The sequence below is a fragment of the Oncorhynchus tshawytscha genome, linkage group LG14, assembly GCF_018296145.1.
Source record: "Oncorhynchus tshawytscha isolate Ot180627B linkage group LG14, Otsh_v2.0, whole genome shotgun sequence".
NCBI classification, from domain to species: domain Eukaryota; kingdom Metazoa; phylum Chordata; class Actinopteri; order Salmoniformes; family Salmonidae; genus Oncorhynchus; species Oncorhynchus tshawytscha.
In genome coordinates this window covers 22,473,191-22,491,027 of record NC_056442.1, presented here as the reverse complement: position 1 = coordinate 22,491,027, position 17,837 = coordinate 22,473,191, and the positions used below count along the sequence as shown (strand labels likewise).

Genomic DNA, 17,837 nt, shown 5'->3' with positions numbered 1-17,837 from the left:
GCTAGCATAGGATGGAGGTCTGTTGTGAGCCACCTCTTGCGTTCCGTCAGTAGATTAGTGGGGTTCCGGGTGGTAGAGGGGATTCATCCAAATCACACAACAACAACAAAAATAAAAACAATAGATATAGTTATAGAGGCCCAAGAAGAAAACATAATAATAATAATAAAAATAAATAAATTGTCCGATTGTCTATTCAGATAGCAGCCGGTAAAACAGCTAATGGTTAGCAGGCCGCAGATGGGCGTTCAGGTAACGTCGTGACGGAGGAGCCAGCCGGATCTCCTTCGGGTAGATAACGTCGGCAGTCCAGTTGTGAAGGCCCGGTGGGGCTCCACGTAATATGTACATATAGGTAGAGTTATTAAAGTGACTATGCATAGCTAATAACAGAGCGTAGCAGCGGTGTAAAAGAGGGAGGGGGGGCACTGGAAATAGTCTTGGTAGCCATTTGATTAGATGTTCAGGAGTCTTATGTGTTTGGGGTAGAAACTATTTAGAAGCCTCTTGGACCTAGACTTGGTGCTCCGCTTGCTGTGTTGTAGCAGATTGAACAGTCTATGACTAGGGTGGCTGGAGTCTTTGACAATTCTTAGGGCCTTCCTCTGACACCGCCTGGTATAGAGGTTCTGGATGGCATGAAGCTTGGCCCTAGTGATGTACTGGGCCATACGCACTACCCTCTGTAGTGCCTTGTGGTCGGAGGCCGAGCAGTTGCCATACCAGGCAGTGATGCAACTAGTCAGGTGCAGCTGTAGAACCTTTTGAGGATTTGAGGACCCATGCCAAATCTTTTCAGTCTCCTGAGGGGGAATAGGTTTTGTCGTGCCCTCTTCATGGCTGACAGTCTTGGTGTGCTTTGACCATGTTAGTTTGTTGGTGATGTGGACACCAAGGAACTTGAAGCTCTCAACCTGCTACGCTATAGCCCCATCGATGAGAATGGGGGCATGCTTGGTCCTCCTTTTTCTGTAGTCCACAATCATCTCCTTTGTCTTGATCACATTAAGGGAGAGGTTGTTGTCTTAGCACCACACGGCCAGGTCTCTGACCTCCTCCCTATAGGCTGTGTTGTCATTGATCAGGCCTACCACTGTTGTGTTATCGGCAAACTTATTGATGGTGTTGGAGTCGTGCCTGGCTGTGCAGTCATGAGTGAACAAGGAGTACAGGAAGGGACTGAGCACACACCCCCGAGGGGCCCCGGTGTTGAGGATTAGCGTTGCAGATGTTGTTGCATACCCTTACCACCTGGGGCGGCCCGTCAGGAAGTCCAGGAACCAGTTACAGAGGGAAGTGTTTAGTCCCAGGGTCCCTAGCTTATTGATGAGCTTTGTGGGCACTATGGTGTTGAGTGCTGAGCTGTAGTCAATGAATAGCATTCTCACGTAGGTGTTCCTTGTTGTCCAGGTGGGAAAGGGCAGTGTGGAGTGCAATAGAGATTGCATCATCTGTGGATCTGTTAGGGCGGTATGCAAATTGGAGTGGGTCTAGGGTTTCTGGGATAATGGTGTTGATGTACAATATATATTGTTTTCCTTTTTTTTGTGATATTGATCCGCGGGCAAACAAAAGGGGAGCATGGCCCGCAGGCTGACAGTTGCCCATCCCTACACTAGAGGAACCAAAGGAGAATTTTACATCCCTCTACTCTTATTGAAAACAGTCAGATGACATACAAAGTGCCTTCCTCCCCTAAGACACCCAGTGAGAAGAGCCCTGTAGCATCTTACCTCCAGGGGCACTGGCGCACCCGAGTTTGACGGATCCCGTCACTTTGGGATCCCAAACAATGGCAATCAAATAAATACGCTCTCTCATGTCATCTGGGACGATAGCATGGCAAACCTTTCCAATTAATAGGGGATAACATAGAGGAGCAGATGAAGTTACTTATATAACCCAGAGCCCTGTTTTGAGGCGATCACAAACAAAAATAATTAACGGTTAATTCCCTCACGAAAAAAAGGGATTGTCCATCCACACACACACCAGATAATCTGACAGTGGTGGAGCAATGGACACAATGCTTTGTGCTGCTCACTGGGATGAGAGAAGAGATGGAGGATTTAAGAGCTATTCAGGCGTTGAAAAGATGAGGGTGCATTAGGGGGATCTGATGCCCTCAGAATGGACATTATATCCCAGTGCTTAATACTGACGATAGGTTTACATACACACCAATAATCGAGGAGAGCTACTTTAGTACAGGATAATCACCATGGTTATCCACCATCACATGGAACAACAATTGGACATCATCACATCCTCCTTTTGAATGCACAACGTCTCCTGACCTGGAAATCAAGGGACCGTAGTGTTCCGTTCAATTATGACTAGATGAAACTCAAAACAATGCATGTGTAGCGGCCTCATCTCCCACCAATGAAATGTATACATGTATACAAATAAGTTTCATGCGATGCTCTCAACTCAGCCGTTCTCTCAAGCATGATGAACATACATATGTGGAAAAGCTTAACAGTGCTGGTATATCAGTTCAACAGAGGAGGGTGTAAGCAAATTGAGCTGAATAGACCATGTTCAGGGCAAGCATGATCAAAGTGAGTGGAAAGACTGTGTATGCGTGTGTGTGCAGAGAGAGTACTGTGAGTGTGTGTGTGTATGGGTGTGCAGTTGAAGTCCAAGGTATAGCACAGTGAGTTTTTAGAAGTGGGGTAAAGCAAGTCAGACAGTTAGCACTGTGTACCCCTTCCTTTCTCCCCTCGCTCCAGGCCAAATCCAACCACTTTTCATGTTCGTAGTGCATTTCTCTTCAACTTGTCAGGGGCTCTTCAATAAAAGAGAACACATGTCCATTTTATTGTTTTTGTCAATGAATGTTCTGAAAAACAATTGCAGACAATATGGCTCACTACAAGAGTAGGCCACACACAAGACATATAGTGGGGAGAACAAGTATTTGATAACCTGCAAAATCGGCAGTGTTTCCTACTTACAAAGCATGTAGAGGTCTGTAATTTTTATCGTAGGTACACTTCAACTGTGAGAGACGGAATCTAAAACAAAAATCCAGAAAATCACACTGTATGATTTTTAATTAATTAATTAGCATTTTATTGCATGACATAACTATTTGATACATCAGAAAAGCAGAACTTAATATTTGGTACAGAAACTTTTGTTTGCAATTACAGAGATCATACGTTTCCTGTAGTTCATGACCAGGTTTGCACACACTGCAGCAGGGATTTTGGCCCACTCCTCCATACAGACCTTCTCCAGATCCTTCAGGTTTCGGGGCTGTCGCTGGGCAATACAGACTTTCAGCTCCCTTCAAAGATTTTCCATTGGGTTCAGGTCTGGAGACTGGCTAGGCCACTCCAGGACCTTGAGATGCTTCTCACAGAGCCACTCCTTAGTTGCCCTGGCTGTGTGTTTCGGGTTGTTGTCATGCTGGAAGACCCAGCCACGACCCATCTTCAATGCTCTTACTGAGGGAAGGAGGTTGTTGGCCAAGATCTCGCGATACATGGCCACATCCATCCTCCCCTCAATACGGTGCAGTCGTCCTGTCCCCTTTGCAGAAAAGCATCCCCAAAGAATGATGTTTCCACCTCCATGCTTCATGGTTGGGATGGTGTTCTTGGGGTTGTACTCATCCTTCTTCTTCCTCAAAACACGGCGAGTGGAGTTTAGACCAAAAAGCTCTATCTTTGTCTCATCAGACCACATTACCTTCTCCCATTCCTCCTCTGGATCATCCAGATGGTCATTGGCAAACTTCAGACGGGCCTGGACATGCGCTGGCTTGAGCAGGGGGACCTTGTCTGCTCTGCAGTATTTTAATCCATGACGGCGTATTGTGTTACCAATGGTTTTCTTTGAGACTGTGGTCCCAGCTCTCTTCAGGTCATTGACCAGGTCCTGCCGTGTAGTTCTGGGCGGATCCCTCACCTTCCTCATGATCATTGATGCCTCACGAGGTGAGATCTTGCATGGAGCCCCTGATCGAGGGTGATTGACCGTCATCTTGAACTTCTTCCATTTTCTAATAATTGCGCCAACAGTTGTTGCCTTCTCACCAAGCTGCTTGCCTATTGTCCTGTAGCCCATCCCAGCCTGGTGCATGTCTACAATTTTATCCCTGATGTCCTTACACCCTCTCTGGTCTTGGCCATTGTGGAGAGGTTTTGAGTCTGTTTGATTGAGTGTGTGGACAGGTGTCTTTTATACAGGTAACGAGTTCAAATAGGTGCAGTTAATACAGGTAATGAGTGGAGATCAGGAGAGCTTCTTAAAGAATAACTTACAGGTCTGTGAGAGCCGGAATTCTTACTGGTTGGTAGGTGATCAAAAACTTATGTCATGCAATAAAATGCAAATTAATTACTTAAAAACCATACAATATGATTTTCTGGATTTTTGTTTTAGATTCCGTATCGCACAGTTGAAGTGTACCTATGATAAAAATTACAGACCTCTACATGCTTTGTAAGTAGGAAAACCTGCAAAATCGGCAGTGTATCAAATACTTGTTCCCCCCACTGTAGATGGACATGCCATAACAGTGAGTTTGGACTTTAAGTGGATGGAGAGACTGGTGTGATGTAGAAAAGCCCATTGTTGTCTGTCTGTCACCTCACGAAGACAATCTTTCACCCCCAGGGATTATTAGATGTACAATTATAATCCCCCCAAAATCAGTTTAGTTCATTGTTGGAAACTCATCACTCCATATAGTACTTTAGACTTGTGATCTGGGATAATCTATCTGAAGGAAACGTTCTGCTCTCTGAAGTAGGGAACAAGGTACAGTATAACATGTTATGGGAAGTCAACGACCAATCATATTCAGCTGAAGATGGGCCAATGGATGCCGAGCCCGCCCTCGTAAGCTCCGTCTTCCTGGCCAAACCCCTTGATGGTGCGGGGCCAAAATGTGTTATACCCCGTTCCCTTCAGGGAACAGTAGTTATATTCATAACTGTATGTTCCCTTTCAGTTGGTCACTCTGTATAACATACTATGTGGACATACAATCACTCCCCATGATGGCTCAGAGGCTACCAAACTAGGAGGCCCACAGCAGCCCAAGCACACACAGGTTCCACCGGCTCCAATAAGGGTTTTACAGAAGACACATTTTCCCCTAATACTCACCCAAGAAGCCTGAACTGTCAGAGCCCCATATAGGGAACCATAACCTGCTACTTCATGGCTATGCACATTGACAAGCTGCCAATAGACCCCACTGTTCCAAGAACATTACTTACCTTGTGAGCCTGAAATGTCAGAACTCGTACAAGGAACTGCAAGTCCAAAATAACAGAACTCCTGACTTGGTGAAGTGCACGGCAGCCCGGGGCTCAAACCCACTGGAAACCTGCAGTAACCCAGAAACTGTGTACTCACACGTTGCCACGGCAGCCCGAGGCTCAAACCCACAGGAAACTGTGGTAACCCTGATAATGCACACTTTACGCTGTGCCGCACCTCAAGTCAGCCCAAGGCGAAAATCCACAGGGAACTGTGGTAACCCAGATAAGTCCGCAACCTGGAAGCTGCCTAACACCCACTCCTGGACTCAGCCATAAGAACACTATGAGCCACACTGGGAGCAGTTACATTCAAGCGATTAAAATCTCACAAAGGAATGTGGGGAACCCCAACTCGCTGCGAAACAGACATCACCAATCGTCAGGCCCCTGAACAATGCCCAATAAGCCGCCACACCCCAAGTGGAGTGGGCACGCACACTGCTAGGCAACCCTTGTCCTTTGCTGTCACGTGACAGGGAGATAGCCTCCACAATCCAATGAGAAAGTGCCCTACCCCGAGCTGGATTAGCGAAACAAACAAAAAGCTGGGCACAAACGTAGATATCCTTGTTCCTATCCATATACGCGCCTAAAGCGCTCACCGGACACAGGCGGGTTGTTCACTGGAAGCAAACAGAGGGGTGGGAAAGGGAACATCTTGACAGTCAGGTAAGACACCTGTAAGACATGGCTATTAACTTGGGAACAAAGCTGGATTCGGAAGTAACATCACTTTGAAGTTGCCAGGCGCGAACTCCAAACAGGAAGGGTGTACTGATAGTGTTGAGATGTATGGAGATTCCCTACGTTCTTGGCCGACACCAAGGCCATGAGCAGGGCAGTTTTGAAGGAATGTCCTTTAGGTCCACAGACTCCAATGGTTCAAACGGAGGCTCACACAGAGCGTCCAGCACCAAAGCCAAGTCCAAGGTCAGTGCCATAGGCTTAGACACTGGTCTGAGCCGACGAACACCTTTCAGAAACGGGAAAACCAGAGGATGAGTCCCTGGGGTAGAGCCATCACGCCCAGCATGACACGTCGAGATGGCTGCCATATAAAACTTCAATGTGGAAAAAGAAAGGCCTCGCTCAAAAAGCTCTTGCAAGAACATCAACATTACCACCAAAGTGCTCTGAAAATGAGAAACGCCTTTTACCTAACACCAACCCTCAAACGTGCACCACTTATATATAAATACTAGCCTCTCATAGTACTCTCAGTGCGTTGACTGTGTAGCTTTAATCACATTTCAGGGTAAACCCCTAGCCGTCAAATTCAACCTCTCAGGGGAAATGTTTTTCTGAGAGTTTAATGTCTCCAGAGAAATTGTAGTGGAGTAAATGGTCAGATGACTTCTTAAATCGAAAAGGAATGTCTGAAAGTTGTATATTATTCACTGACTCACTGGAGCAGGGACGGACAACTTTGTTGGGGGCGAAAGGGCCACAAGAAATCTGAACTGATCACGAGGGGTCGCAGTGGCTCGCGGGTTCTGTGTACCCACATCTATACCCACATATGCTGTCAGAGCCTTTTGAGGGTCCTAAGTGGGCAAAACCTTTTCGACCCCGTCTCCTGAGGTGAGGTTGACAAAAAATATATATATGGGTACCCCCCCCAGTCGGTAATTCAACAATGATTACTACAAGATTAGATAGCTGGCTAGACTAATTTTCTAATCTAAAAAATGTTTGCTGACATAAGCTAATGCTAATGTGACTGTTAGTGACAACAAGAGAAACTGCTGATACACAACCAAATTTCGATATTGAACCTGTGCGTTCTACTATTCTAACTCTAAGTAAGTTGAGACCCCGACTTAGCTTCAATAAAAACATTTATATACTCTGTGTGTATGCATATACAGTACCAGTCAAAAGTTTGGACACACCTACTCATTCAAGGGTTTTTATTTATTTGTACTATTTTCTACAATGTAGAATAATAGTGATGACATCACAACTATGAAATAACACAGATGGAATCATGTATTAACCCAAAAAGTGTTAAACAAATCTAAATATATTTTAGATTCTTCAAAGTAGCCAAAGTAGCATTGATGGCAGCTTTGCACACTTGGCATTCTCTCAACCAGGTAGTCACCTGGAATGCATTTCAATTAACAGGTGTGCCTTGTTAAAAGTTAATTTGTGGAATTTCCTTTCTTCTTAATGCATTTGAGCCAATCAGCTGTGTTGTGACAAGGTAGGGTTGGTATACAGAAGATAGCCCTATTTGGCAAAAGACCAAGTCCATATTATGGCAAGAACAGTTCAAATAAGCAAAGAAAAATGACAGTCCATCATTACTTTAAGACATGAAGATCAGTCAATCCGTAAAATTTAAAACACTTTGAAAGTTTCTTCAAGTGCAGTCACAAAAACCATCAAGCGCTATGATGAAACTGCCTCTCATGAGGACCGCCACAGGAAAGGAAGACCCAGATTTACCTCTGCTGCAGAAGATAAGTTTATTAGAGTTACCAGCCTCAGAAATTGCAGCCCAATAAATGCTTCACAGAGTTCATGTAACAGACACATCTCAACATCAACTGTTCAGAGGAGACTGCGTGAATCAGGCCTTCATGGTCGAATTTCTGCAAAGAAACCACTACTAAAGGACACCGATAAGAACACAAGCAATGACATTAGACCAGTGGAAATCTGTCTTTTGGTCTGATGAGTCCAAATTTTTGATTTTTGGTTCCAACCTCCATTTCTTTGTGAGACGCAGAGTAGGTGTACGGAATATCTCCGCATGTGTAGTTTCCACCATAAAACATGGAAGAGTGGTGGGGGTAATTTGCTGGTGACACTGTCTGTGATTTATTTAGAATTCAAGTCACACTTAACCAGCATGGCTACCACAGCATTCTGCAGCAATACGCCATCCCATCTGGTTTGCGTTTAGTGGGACTATCATTTGTTTTTCAAAAGGACAATGACCAAGAAGGAGAGTGACGGAATGCTGCATCAGATGACCTGGCCTCCACAATTACCCGACCTCAAACCAACTGAGATGGTTTGGGATGAGTTGGACCGCAGAGTGAAGGAAAAGCAGCCAACAAGTGCTCAGCAAATGTGGAACTACTTCAAGACTGTTGGAAAAGCATTCCACATGAAGCTGATTGAGAGAATGCAAAGAGTGTGCAAAGCTGTCATCAAGGCAAAGTGTGGCCAGAATCTAAAATATATTATGATTTGTTTAACACTGTTTTGGTTACTACATGATTCCATTTGTGATATCTCATAGTGTTGATGTCTTCACTATTATTCTACAATGTAGAAAATAGTAAAAATAAAGAAAAGTCTTGACTCAGTGGTTATGTCCAAACTTTTAACTGGTACTGTATACTGTATATTTCTTTTTTTTTTTTTGGTGAGGGGAATTGATTGGCCGGCCTACAAAAGGGGGGCATGGCCCCGGCCCACCAGTTGCCCATCCCTATACTCGAGGAACCAAAGGAGACATAGTCTTATTGTAGTCTTATTGAAAACAGTCAGATGATGTGCTCAGTGCCTTACCTAAGCCACCCAGTGAGAAATGAAGTGCCCTGTAGCATCTTACCTCCTGTGGCACTGGTGTATCAGTTTGATGGATCCCATACAAACAATGACAGGGCAAATTGACAAAGCTTGTTCTCATTGGATTTGCATGGCAATAAAATAAATGCGCTCTCTCATGTGACCGGGGACGATAGCATGGCAAACCAGTCCAATTAATAGGGGATAACATAGAGGAGCAGATGAAGTTACTTATATAACCCAGAGCCCTGTTTTGAGGCGATGACAAACCCCTGTGTTAACAAAAATAATCTACGGTTAATTCCCTCTCGAAAAAAAGGGATCATCTGTCCACACACACACCAGATAATCTGACAGTGGTGGAGCAATGGACACAATGCTTTGTGCTGCTCACTGGGATGAGAGAAGAGATGGAGGATTTAAGAGCTATTCAGGCGTTGAAAAGATGAGGGTGCATTAGGGGGATCTGATGCCCTCAGAATGGACATTATATCCCAGTGCTTAATACTGACGATAGGTTTACATACACACCAATAATCGAGGAGAGCTACTTTAGTACAGGATAATCACCATGGTTATCCACCATCACATGGAACAACAATTGGACATCATCACATCCTCCTTTTGAACGCACAACGTCTCCTGACCTGGAAATCAAGGGACCGTAGTGTTCCGTTCAATTATGACTAGATGAAACTCAAAACAATGCTTGGGTAGCGGCCTCATCTCCCACCAATGAAATGTATACATGTATACAAATACGTCTCATGCGATGCTCTCAACTCAGCCGTTCTCTCAAGCATGTGTAGAAAAGCTTAACAGTGCTGGTATATCAGTTCAACAGAGGAGGGTGTAAGCAAATTGAGCTGGATAGACCATGTTCAGGGCAAGAGTGATCAAAGTGAGTGGAATTGTGTGTGTGTGTATGTGTATGAGTGTGCAGTTGACATTTTTAGAAGTGGGGTAAAACAAGTCTGTGTGCCCCGTCCTTGTGTGTGTGTGTGTGTGTGTGTGTGTGTGTGTGTGTAAGAGCGAGTATGTGAGCAATGGTTGAAAAAGTACCCAGTTGTCATACTTGAGTGGAATTAAAGATATCTTAATAGAAAATGACTCAAGTATAAGTGAAGGTAATCCAATAAGAAGTCTTAAACTATTTGGTTTTAAATATACTTAAGTAAGTATTAAAAGTAAATGTAATTGTAAAAATATACTTAGGTATCAAAAGTAAACATAAAAGTATAAATAATTTCAAATTGCTAATATTAAGCAAATCAGACGGCACAATTTTCTTGTTCTTTATTTATTTACAGATAGCCAACGACACACTCCAACACTCAGACATAATTTACAAACAAAGCATTTGTGTTTAGTGAGTCCACCAGATCAGAGGCAGTATGGATGAGCAGGGGTGTTCACTTGATAAATGGTAAATTGGACCATTGTCCTGTCCTGTTAAGCATTCAAAATGTAACGAGTACTTTTAAGTGTCGGGGAAAATGTATGCAGTGAAAAGTACATTTATTTTCTTTAGGAATGTGGGGAAGTAAAAGTTGTCCAAAATATAAATAGTAAAGTACAGATACCTCAACAAAATACCACAAATTTCTTGTTAACAAACTATAGTTTTGGAAGGTCGGTTAGGACGTCTACTTTGTGCATGACACAAGTCATTTTTACAACAATTGTTTACAGACAGATTATTTCCCTTATAATTTGCTGTATCACAATTCCAGTGGGTCAGAAGTTTACATACACTAAGTTGACTGTGATTTAAACAGCTTGGAAAATTCCAGAAAATGATGTCATGGCTTTAGAAGCTTCTGATATGCTAATTGACATAATTTGAATCAATTGGAGTTGTACATGTGGATGTATTTCAAGGCCTACCTTCAAACTCGGTGCTTCTTTGCTTGACATCATGGGGAAGTCAAAATAAATCAGCCAAGGCCTAAGAAAAACAACTTAAAGACCTCCACAAGACTGGGTCATCCTTGGGAGCAATTTCCAAATGAAGGTACCATGTTCATCTGTACAAACAATAGTACGTAAGTATAAACACCATGGGACCACGCAGCCATCATACCACTCAGGAAGGAGATGCTTTCTGTCTCCTAGAGATTAATGTACTTTGGTGCGAAAAGTGCAAATCAATCCCAGAACGACAGCAAAGGACCTTGTGAAAATGCTGGAGGAAACCGGAACAAAAGCATCTATATCCACAGTAAAACGAGTCCTATATAGACATAACCACAAAAGGCCGCTCAGCACGGAAGAAGCCACTGCTCCAAAACCGCCATAAAAAAGCCAGACTACGGTTTGCAACTGCACATGGGGACAAAGATCGTACTTTTTTGGAGAAATGTCCTCTGGTCTGATGAAACAAAAATAGAACTGTTTGGCCATAATGACCATGGTTATATTTGGAGGAAAAAGGGGGAGGCTTGCAAGCGGAAGAACACCATCCTCATTGTGAAGCACAGGGGTGGCAGCATCATGTTATGGGGGTGCTTTGCTGCAGGAGGGACTGGTGCACTTCACAAAATAGATGGCATCATGAGGAAAGAAAATTATGTGGATATATTGAAGCAACATCTCAAGACATCAGTCAGGAAGTTAAAACTTGGTCACAAATGGGTCTTCCGAATGGACAATGACCCCCAAGCATACTTCCAAAGTTGTGGCAACATGGCTTAAGGACAACAAAGTCAAGGTATTGGAGTGGCCATCACAAAGCCCTGACCTAAATCCTATAAAAAATTTGTAGGCAGAACTGAAAAAGCGTGTGCAAGCAAGGAGGCCTATAAAACCTGACTCAGTTACACCAGCTCTGTCAGGAGCCAAAATTCATCCAACTTATTGTGGTAAGCTTATGGAAGGCTACCTGAAACGTTTGACCCAAGTTAAACAATTTAAAGGCAATGCTACCAAATACTAATTGAGTGTATGTAAACTTCTGACCCACTGGGAATGTAATGAAAGAAATACAAGTTGAAATAAATCATTCTCGCTACTATTATTCTTACATTTCACATTCTTAAACTAAAGTGGTGATCTTAACTGACCTAAGACAGCACATTTTTACTAGGATTAAATGTCATGAATTGCGAAATACGGAGTTTAAATGTATTTGTTTCAGGTGTATGTAAACCTCCGAATTCAACTGTAAGTAGTACTTTTTTCACTTTAGTACATTACGCCACTGACTGACTGACTGTGTGTGTGTGTGTGTGTGTGTGTGTGTGTGTGTGTGTGTGTGTGTGTGTGTGTGTGTGTGTGTGTGTGTGTGTGTGTGTGTGTGTGTGTGTGTGTGTGTGTGTGTGTGTTTTTGTATATATGAGTGTGCAGTTGACATTTTTAGAAGTGGGGTAAAACAAGTCTGTGTACCCCGTCCTTTCTGCCCTCGCTCCAGGCCAAATCCAGCCACTTGTCATGTTCTGAGTGCATTTCCCTGGTCAGGGGCTCTTCAATAAAACATAACACACGCCCATTTTTTTTCCTGTACGTTTTTGCCAGTGAATGTTCTGAAAACAAATTGTGGACAATATGGCTCACCTCAAGAGTAGGCTACACACCGAGACATGCCAAATCAGTGAGATTGGACTTTAAGTGGGTGGATAGACAGACTGGTGTGATGTAGAAAAGTCCACTGTTGTCTCTGTCACTTCATGAAGACATCCTTTCAATTCAATTCAAGGGGCTTTATTGGCATGGGAAACGTGTTAACATTGCCAAAGCAAATGAGGACACCCTCAAGGACATTTAGATGGACAATTATAATCCCCCCCCATAATCTGTTTAGGTCAATGTTGGAAACTCATCACTACATATAGTACTTTACACTTGTCATCTGGGGTAATCTATCTGTAGAAAACTGGGTCTGCACTTTTCCCTATTTGTTTTGTGTATACTTTCTGTCACATTGACAGTTTAGACAACAGAATGCCACACTATTCGCCCCCACGGCTCATCTCTTTCTAGCTGAAGCTGCTTGAAACATACAATATTTATATTCCACATTTTTCAACAATAAATATGCCCAAGACTCTATTGTAGACTGATGCCTTTTCTCTCGCTGATGCTCTTACCTTTAAAATGTGTCCACCACTTTGTTTTGAGGTGTACTACTAAAATGGGACAAACAGTAAAGTTCTGCAACTGATTACCTATCGCTCAGACAGATGTTACAGAGGGTAGAAACATCTGCTTGCTCTGCAGCCTTTTCCCCTCGCTTCTCAGAAGGGGCACGGGAGACGAGCCACAGCCCCTTCAATTTCTACATAACAGCACTTTAGAGCTGGCTAATTACACTGTAAACTGTCTGGTTTCGGTCAAAGGGCTCTGTACTGTAACAAATTGGGCTTGTTTTTGTGGTTGTCAATGTATTTTTAACACCCGTCATAAATGTACGAGGGGTAGAAGGAGCTGTTCATGTGAGAGAGTTGGTCCATTGTTTCCCCAGCGTAGAATGTCATTACATAATTGGTACCTTTTGAATATTTTAGCTTCTTTGTGATGGCATCCATAATTCATGTTAATGCAGGCGCAACAGGCTGGTGGTTACATATATACAAGTCCTTATTTTCTTGTTTTGCTTCTCTCCCTCTTTTAAACACAATCTTTTACTAAATAATAGTAAAAGATTTACAAAAGACAATTACAATGTACCCTAAAGCCTAATGTATCAAAATAAAATACAAAATACTTTTGCAAGTACAGTATCTATTTTCAAAATGCATTTGCAATTTTCCCCCTTAACCTCAAAAATATTCTCAGTAATGGTAGCAAAAATGTTTGACTTGCTATGACTGTGATCTGTGGTTGTTTATCTACTTTAGTTGAATGCACTGGATGTAAATCGCTCTGGATGCTAAATGACCTAAATGTAAAACAGATCAACCTAAGCGTCAGTATAGAGACAAAGTAGAGTCGCAATTCAACGGCTCAGACACAAGAGGTATGTGGCAGGGTCTACAGTCAATCACGGATTACAAAAAGAAAACCAGCCCCATCGCGGACCAGGATGTCTTGCTCCTAGACAGACTAAACAACTTCTTCGCTCACTTTGAAGACAATACAGTGCCACTGACACGTCCCGCTACCAAAACCTGCGGACTCTCCTTCACTGTAGCCGACGTGAGTAAAACATTTAAACGTGTTAACCCTCGCAAGGCTGCAGGCCCAGACGGCATCCCCAGCCGCGTCCTCAGAGCATGCACAGACCAGCTGGCTCGTGTGTTTACAGACATATTCAATCAATCCTTATCCCAGTCCGCTGTTCCCACATGCTTCAAGAGGGCCACCATTGTTCCTGTTCCCAAGAAAGCTAAGGTAACTGAGCTAAACGACTACCGCCCCGTAACACTCACTTCCGTCATCATGAAATGCTTTGAGAGACTAGTCAAGGACCATATCACCTCCACCCTACCTGACACCCTAGATCCACTCCAATTTGCTTACCGCCCCAATAGGTCCACAGACGACGCAATCACAGCCACACTGCACACGGCCCTAACCCATCTGGACAAAAGGAATACCTATGTGAGAATGCTTTTCATCGACTACAGCTCAGCATTTAACACCACAGTACCCTCCAAGCTCGTCATCAAGCTCGAGACCCTGGGTCTCGACCCCGCCCTGTGCAACTGGGTACTGGACTTCCTGACGGGCCGCCCCCAGGTGGTGTGGGTAGGTAACAACATCTCCACCCTGCTGATCCTCAACACTGGGGCCCCACAAGGGTGCGTTCTGGGCCCTTTCCTGTACTCCCTGTTCACCCACAACTGCGTGGCCATGCACGCCTCCAACTCAATCATCAAGTTTGCAGTTGACACTACAGTGGTAGGCTTGATTACCAACAACGACGAGACGGCCTACAGGGAGGTGGTGAGGGTCCTCGGAGTGTGGTGTCAGGAAAATAACCTCACACTCAATGTCAACAAAACAAAGGAGATGATCGTGGACTTCAGGAAACAACAGAGGGAGCACCCCCTATCCACATCAACGGGACAGTAGTGGAGAGGGTAGAAAGTTTTAAGTTACTCGGCGTAAACATCAGCGACAAACTGAATTGGTCCACCCACACAGACAGCGTGGTGAAGAAGGTGCAGCAGTGCCTCTTCAACCTCAGGAGGCTGAAGAAATTCGGCTTGTCACCAAAAGCACTCACAAACTTTTACAGGTGCACAATCGAGAGCATCCTGTCGAGCTGTATCAACGCCTGGTACGGCAGCTTCTCCACCCACAACCGTAAGGCTCTCTAGAGGGTAGTGAGGTCTGCACAACCATCACTGGGGGAAAAATACCTGCCCTCCAGGACCCCTACACCACCCGATGTCACAGGAAGGCCATAAAGATCATCAAGGACAACAACCACCACTGCCTGTTCACCCCGTTATCATCCAGAAGGCGAGGTCAGTAGAGGTGCATCAAAGCAGGGTCCGAGAGACTGAAAAACAGCTTCTATCTCAAGGCCATCAGACTGTTAAACAGCCACCACTAACATTGAGTGGCTGCTGCCATACATGTAAAAAATGTATCACTAGCCACTTTAAACAATGACACTTAATATAATGTTTACATATCCTACATTACTCATCTCATATGTATATACTGTACTCGATACCATCTATTGCATCTAGCCTATGCCGTTCTGTACCATCACTCATTCATATATCTTTATGTACATATTCTTCATCCCTTTACACTTGTTTGCATAAGGTAGCTGTTGTGAAATTGTTAGGTTAGATTACTCGTTGGTTATTACTGCATTGTCGGAACTAGAAGCACAAGTAGTTCGCTACAATTGCATTAACATCTGCTAACCATGTGTATGTGACCAATAAAATTTGATTTGATTTGAAATTACCACTTTCAAAGCATGCTGGGTATTATTGTTCTAATTAGCTCCACCCCCAAAGAAGTACACATTTGAATGACTAGAGATGGGCAAAGATAAATCAAAATGTATCTTATAAAATACCATAAAGAAATTATAAAAATAAAATACTAAATATTGTTGTCAACAATACATTTTTAAAATACAGAAAATATATTTAAAGTAGGCATAAAAATGTATAAAAATAATAGACTATTTAAGTAAAATATCCTCTGCAGTTGTCAATGGAACAAATACATGTGTGAACACCGTTTTTTTCAATTTCAAGTTATTTTAGAAATAGACTATATATTTTTTTTTAATCAGGACTGCTGAAAAGTATTTAGAAAATACAAAATACAGTTCTCTAGTGTATATGGTTACAAAATAAACTGAACTGTAGTTCAAGCCAGTGAATTAAAAATTGCAAAATACTCAAGTTATTTAAATACATATTTCAATTACATGTAGCATAATACTCCCCATCTCTGATTAGTTTGACCCCACACCTTCTCCAAGATGAGCTCCCTTCATCCCCCGATTCACGATCGGCTCTTTTCATGTGTCTCCATCTCCTCTCAACCAAGTAATATTACATAAGATCATAATGCTCCATTGCCTGATTAGCCACCTTCTCTCCCCTTCCCTGAATGGAACCGAGAGTTTAAACTTAATTAGTCCATCAGAGCCAAGGCCCACAGCAATGTCAGGATGTCTACTGTGCATGTCAGGAGTCCATCGTGTCAACTGTCTTTGCAGGGCTTTACACATTAGTGTAATAATGATATTATTTGCAAAGGGGGAGGCTGCTGGGGAAATGGTGACTTAGTGTGGCTGTACCCACGTCAGATCCAAGGGGACTGGGACCAGGTGGACTTTGTTTGTTGGGGCTTTAGATTCCCAGAGAGTTATCTCTAAGCGACCGCATCATTCTAGATTGACCTTAATCTGTTTACTGAAGTCCCACTGCTAAATGATAGACTCACCCCTGTTTCTCTGCATCCCTTGCCCCTCCCTCATGCAGACCAGACCAACACAACCATGACTTAGTCTCTCTGCACTGGTCCAATCGCTGCTCAGTGCCGTCTGAGTAGAGCGCTCTCCTTTTAAATCCCCCTCTCTGTGGTGAATCAGCACTCGCAGCGCAGCCCTCCGGTGATACAGCAGGTGGTAGAGGAGTCTACTGAAACAGCCTACAGTAGGTACTCACACCTTCTCTCTCTTCCTTTTTCCCCACTCTCTCCCCCTCCTCAAATATTACGTCTCGTCCCCATCACCCGTTCCCCTGGGTCGACTCTCGACTTTGTGTGTGTCTTTCGTTGTCCCTGCATCCTCTAACGTAGCTCAACTTTGCACTTTGCTTGTTTGGCTGACAGTGTGGCGAATGCGGTTCACGGTGCAGTCAGTTTCACTTGAAGCGCCTCTTGCGCTTTCAATCACCTTGCCTAGTGATTGTAATGCACATTGAAGAACGAACACATGGGCAGAGATTGTTTGGGACATGCTAAACAAAGTACGATTGGTGCATGTGACTTGTGAAATGCATTGAAAAGTTAATGGTGCATGGCAAAAGGACCTAGGCTTTTAGCCTTCTGAGCTGGTTGACTGACTCTCATGACGGACTTTACATGGTGGTATTAACATTTAAGCTGATATAACCGTCACTTTCATTTTTGCTGGGTTGACAACAGCCCCATTTATGTCAGTCGTTTCTCTCTCGTGTGAGTGGAGACGTGGTAAATAAATAATTAGACCAGGGATTAAATGTTGTTCTCAGAATTATTCTGACACATCCCTATGTTTTAAGATGTTTGGAATTGGAAGCATGACTTTGCATACAAAATGTGAACAAACAAGACCAATAGGTCACAACTGCTAGTTGTCTTACTCATTGATGTTGCGATACAGGGGTAATGAGGATAGATAGTTAAACTTCAACCATATATAGATATTTAGTTATTTCTGGCTCTGTCTTGACCACGAAAACAAAAAGGGGAACTACAGGCACTCAAATCTGTTAAACGGCCTTCCTTTATTCTCTGTAAAATCTTGGCACTAATAAAAAAAAATCATTTTAAGAAGTTTATGGAGATTTCTTATCTTTTTTTTTACAACCATTTCAAACATTTTTATGTAAATGGAATGCAAGGGTCCAG

General features: G+C 43.3%; 1 long non-coding RNA gene across 4 annotated transcripts in view; it reads left to right on the top strand.

Annotated features, from left to right (window-relative positions):
• The window catches only part of LOC112266768, a 50,111-nt gene that overhangs the window by 16,510 nt on the left and 15,764 nt on the right, over positions 1–17,837 (top strand). The window contains exon 1 of one of the 4 annotated variants that reach the window (XR_002955992.2): positions 16,621–16,883. The exons of 1 other annotated variant lie outside the window; for it this stretch is intronic. This is a non-coding gene — a long non-coding RNA (uncharacterized LOC112266768). Of the gene's footprint in view, positions 1–16,620; positions 16,884–17,837 lie in introns of those variants that run through there. 2 more of the 4 variants (XR_002955991.2, XR_002955993.2) reach the window with 2 other exon arrangements.